General features: G+C 55.9%; 2 non-coding genes and 1 pseudogene across 2 annotated transcripts; all 3 read right to left on the bottom strand.

Annotated features, from left to right (window-relative positions):
• Window positions 1-78, bottom strand: part of LOC144413534 (large subunit ribosomal RNA) — a 3,694-nt pseudogene extending 3,616 nt beyond the window's left edge.
• A 288-nt stretch (window positions 79-366) lies between these two features.
• On the bottom strand, window positions 367-520 carry LOC144413210 (5.8S ribosomal RNA). Its single transcript, XR_013469247.1, has one exon. It is a non-coding gene; the product is annotated as a 5.8S ribosomal RNA (ribosomal RNA).
• A 298-nt stretch (window positions 521-818) lies between these two features.
• On the bottom strand, window positions 819-2,628 carry LOC144413286 (small subunit ribosomal RNA). Its single transcript, XR_013469320.1, has one exon. It is a non-coding gene; the product is annotated as a small subunit ribosomal RNA (ribosomal RNA).
• Window positions 2,629-5,000: the final 2,372 nt, after the last annotated feature.

The raw sequence follows: 5,000 nt of genomic DNA, 5'->3' as shown, positions 1-5,000 counted from the left end.
GGAATCCCTGTTGGTTTCTTTTCCTCCGCTTAATAATATGCTTAAATTCAGCGGGTGCTCTCGCCTGAACTCAGGTCGTATGTGTCAAGCGGGCCGCTTCTTACACGGCCCGCTGGCATCGCAAGTCGTCGCCGCCGGCGCCGACCGAGCGCGTACCGTCGCCGCCTTGGCCCACGGTCGGTCTTGATCTCGTGACCGGACCGACCGACCTGGACCCGCCCCTCGAACGTAGTTGAACACGTCGAGGGGCCGGCGGTGTACGGGACACGCGGTCGCGCCGAGAAAGCTCGGCGACCGCTTCAACTTGGGGCGACGCCCGGCCGTCTTCGCAGAGGCCAGGCGACGGCCCTCGGGTGAGGACGAACGCGACCCTGAGGCAGACGCGGTCCCGGGATTGACCCGAGACCGCAATTCGCGTTCAGAAGGTCGACGTTCAATGTGTTCTGCAATTCACATTACTTCTCGCACTTGGCTGCGTCCTTCATCGACTCGCGAGCCGAGTGATCCACCGTTAAGAGTCGTCCTCGACGTTTCGCCCGGCGCCGAAGGGCGCGGACGTCACACTGTGGGATCGACCACAAAACCACCACCGACAACAACTGCACAAAAACACCAACAAACGGCGCCGAGCGACCGCCGGGCTGGGCCGGCGGCACATCGAGCGCGGTGCCCAGAAGCCACCATCGCACTCGGCTGCCTTGCTATGCCAACGTGTTACGCGTGTCGCACGGGGCGGAACCCCGATTGACGGCCGCCCTCTCGGCGGCACCCAAAGACAATTCAGTGCGCGGTCGGCCGGGGCCTACCACCACCTTCGGTAATGATCCTTCCGCAGGTTCACCTACGGAAACCTTGTTACGACTTTTACTTCCTCTAAATGATCAAGTTTGATCGTCTTCTCGACACGCCGACGCGGCCGTTGCCAGCCGCGACGGGGCCGATCCAAGGATCTCACTAAACCATTCAATCGGTAGTAGCGACGGGCGGTGTGTACAAAGGGCAGGGACGTAATCAACGCAAGTTGATGACTTGCGCTTACTGGGAATTCCTCGTTCAAGGGAAACAATTGCAAGTCCCTATCCCAATCACGAATGAGGTTCAACGGGTTACCCGGACCTTTCGGCCTAGGTTAGACACTCGCTGCTTCACTCAGTGTAGCGCGCGTGCGGCCCCGGACATCTAAGGGCATCACAGACCTGTTATTGCTCAATCTCGTGTGGCTAAACGCCACTAGTCCCTCTAAGAAGTTAGACGCCGACCGAGAAGGTCGCGTAACTATTTAGCATGCCAGAGTCTCGTTCGTTATCGGAATTAACCAGACAAATCGCTCCACCAACTAAGAACGGCCATGCACCACCACCCACAGAATCAAGAAAGAGCTCTCAATCTGTCAATCCTACCTGTGTCCGGGCCGGGTGAGTTTCCCCGTGTTGAGTCAAATTAAGCCGCAGGCTCCACTCCTGGTGGTGCCCTTCCGTCAATTCCTTTAAGTTTCAGCTTTGCAACCATACTTCCCCCGGAACCCAAAGACTTTGGTTTCCCGGAAGCTGCCGGAAAGGTCGTCATGGTAACGCCTCCCGATCGCTAGTTGGCATCGTTTATAGTCAGAACTAGGACGGTATCTGATCGTCTTCGAACCTCTGACTTTCGCTCTTGATTAAAGAAAACATTCTTGGCGAATGCTTTCGCAGTAGTTCGTCTTCCGCCGATCCAAGAATTTCACCTCTAACGGCAGAGTACGGACGCCCCCGTCTGTCCCTCTTAATCATTACCTCGTGCTCCGAAAACCAACAAAATAGAACCGAGGTCCTATTCCATTATTCCATGCAACACTATGCAGGCGAACAGCCTGCTTTGAACACTCTAATTTTTTCAAAGTAAACTTATCGGCCACCGCCGACACTCAGTCAAGAGCACCGACGGAGAACCGAAGGTGAGGCGAACGCAACCAGTGACACGCCTTGCGACGGACCGGCGGCGCTCGCCCAAAATCCAACTACGAGCTTTTCAACCGCAACAACTTTAGCATACACTGTTGGAGCTGGAATTACCGCGGCTGCTGGCACCAGACTTGCCCTCCAATGGATACTCGTTAAGAGTTTTAGGATGTACTCATTCCAATTACAGGGCCTCGTTAGAGTCCTGTATTGTTATTTTTCGTCACTACCTCCCCGTGTCGGGAATGGGTAATTTGCGCGCCTGCTGCCTTCCTTGGATGTGGTAGCCGTTTCTCAGGCTCCCTCTCCGGAATCGAACCCTGATTCCCCGTTACCCGTTATCACAAAGGTAGGCACGTAGCGTACCTTCGACAGTTGATAGGGCAGACACTTGAATGATACGTCGTCGGTGCAGAGACCGTACGATCCGCGTGGTTATCCAGAGTCATCAAACGTCACAGGACGAACCCGGTCGGTTTTGATCTGATAAAAGCGCGCCTCCCGAAGTCGGCGCTTAATGCATGTATTAGCTCTAGAATTACCACAGTTATCCACTTCGCTTACGAGACCAAATAAACCAAGACTGATTTAATGAGCCATTCGCAGTTTCGCTTTACGAGAACTCGTACTTGCACCTGCATGGCTTAATCTTTGAGACAAGCATATCACTACTGGCAGGATCAACCAGATAGCTGCGACAGCTGCGCTCGGCCCTTGCTGGGCCGCCCGGCGCGTGCTCGTCGCATTCGTTTAAGACCGAGGCGATCGCCTGCGGCCGTACTCAGCTTCGACAGTCGCTGGCCGCGACGTCCACGCTCTCGCCGGCAGTGCCAGGCGGAGCGATTTGCGTTTTTTCTTTGCTCGCCCTCTCTCGGGCTCGATCCATTCAGTTTCGCACAAACAAGAGCTCTGCCGGCCGCCTGCAGCGGTGCCTAAAACCCGGGCATAACAATGCGACCGTTCTGCTAGGCCGACAAGCGCTCAAGCCAGACGCTCGATCGAACGCCCCCTACATATTAGTCGAGACAACGGCTCGCTCATTAGCATCGCGTTTGTACTTTAACTTTTTTTGGCTCGGCTTCTTTCGACGCCGATGCCGGCGACGCAGCACTCTCTCGCCCGCCAGCCACCGAGAAAAGGGTGCGCTCCGACCGGCCCCGCACCGCTCTTTCTTGGCTCATTCGAAATTACTGTCTTTCGCTCTGACATGCCTTACCTAGGGTTAGGTTAGTATGCTTGCACGTTTGTACTTTAACTTTTTTCGGCTCGGCTTCTTTCGACGCCGATGCCGGCGACGCAGCACTCTCTCGCCCGCCAGCCACCGAGAAAAGGGTGCGCTCCGACCGGCCCCGCACCGCTCTTTCTTGGCTCATTCGAGTTTACTGTCTTTCGCTCTGACATGCCTTACCTAGGGTTAGGTTAGTATGCTTGCACGTTTGTACTTTAACTTTTTTCGGCTCGGCTTCTTTCGACGCCGATGCCGGCGACGCAGCACTCTCTCGCCCGCCAGCCACCGAGAAAAGGGTGCGCTCCGACCGGCCCCGCACCGCTCTTTCTTGGCTCATTCGAAATTACTGTCTTTCGCTCCGACATGCCTTACCTAGGGTTAGGTTAGTATGCTTGCACGTTTGTACTTTAACTTTTTTCGGCTCGGCTTCTTTCGACGCCGATGCCGGCGACGCAGCACTCTCTCGCCCGCCAGCCACCGAGAAAAGGGTGCGCTCCGACCGGCCCCGCACCGCTCTTTCTTGGCTCATTCGAGTTTACTGTCTTTCGCTCTGACATGCCTTACCTAGGGTTAGGTTAGTATGCTTGCACGTTTGTACTTTAACTTTTTTCGGCTCGGCTTCTTTCGACGCCGATGCCGGCGACGCAGCACTCTCTCGCCCGCCAGCCACCGAGAAAAGGGTGCGCTCCGACCGGCCCCGCACCGCTCTTTCTTGGCTCATTCGAAATTACTGTCTTTCGCTCTGACATGCCTTACCTAGGGTTAGGTTAGTATGCTTGCACGTTTGTACTTTAACTTTTTTCGGCTCGGCTTCTTTCGACGCCGATGCCGGCGACGCAGCACTCTCTCGCCCGCCAGCCACCGAGAAAAGGGTGCGCTCCGACCGGCCCCGCACCGCTCTTTCTTGGCTCATTCGAAATTACTGTCTTTCGCTCTGACATGCCTTACCTAGGGTTAGGTTAGTATGCTTGCACGTTTGTACTTTAACTTTTTTCGGCTCGGCTTCTTTCGACGCCGATGCCGGCGACGCAGCACTCTCTCGCCCGCCAGCCACCGAGAAAAGGGTGCGCTCCGACCGGCCCCGCACCGCTCTTTCTTGGCTCATTCGAGTTTACTGTCTTTCGCTCTGACATGCCTTACCTAGGGTTAGGTTAGTATGCTTGCACGTTTGTACTTTAACTTTTTTCGGCTCGGCTTCTTTCGACGCCGATGCCGGCGACGCAGCACTCTCTCGCCCGCCAGCCACCGAGAAAAGGGTGCGCTCCGACCGGCCCCGCACCGCTCTTTCTTGGCTCATTCGAGTTTACTGTCTTTCGCTCTGACATGCCTTACCTAGGGTTAGGTTAGTATGCTTGCACGTTTGTACTTTAACTTTTTTCGGCTCGGCTTCTTTCGACGCCGATGCCGGCGACGCAGCACTCTCTCGCCCACCAGCCACCGAGAAAAGGGTGCGCTCCGACCGGCCCCGCACCGCTCTTTCTTGGCTCATTCGAGTTTACTGTCTTTCGCTCTGACATGCCTTACCTAGGGTTAGGTTAGTATGCTTGCACGTTTGTACTTTAACTTTTTTCGGCTCGGCTTCTTTCGACGCCGATGCCGGCGACGCAGCACTCTCTCGCCCGCCAGCCACCGAGAAAAGGGTGCGCTCCGACCGGCCCCGCACCGCTCTTTCTTGGCTCATTCGAAATTACTGTCTTTCGCTCTGACATGCCTTACCTAGGGTTAGGTTAGTATGCTTGCACGTTTGTACTTTAACTTTTTTCGGCTCGGCTTCTTTCGACGCCGATGCCGGCAACGCAGCACTCTCTCGCCCGCCAGCCACCGAGAAAAGGGTG

The sequence above is a fragment of the Styela clava genome, chromosome 15 (genome assembly GCF_964204865.1).
Source record: "Styela clava chromosome 15, kaStyClav1.hap1.2, whole genome shotgun sequence".
In the NCBI taxonomy this organism is placed as follows: domain Eukaryota; kingdom Metazoa; phylum Chordata; class Ascidiacea; order Stolidobranchia; family Styelidae; genus Styela; species Styela clava.
The sequence above is the reverse complement of the archived record's forward strand: the minus strand, read 5'-3'. Positions and strand labels throughout refer to the sequence as shown.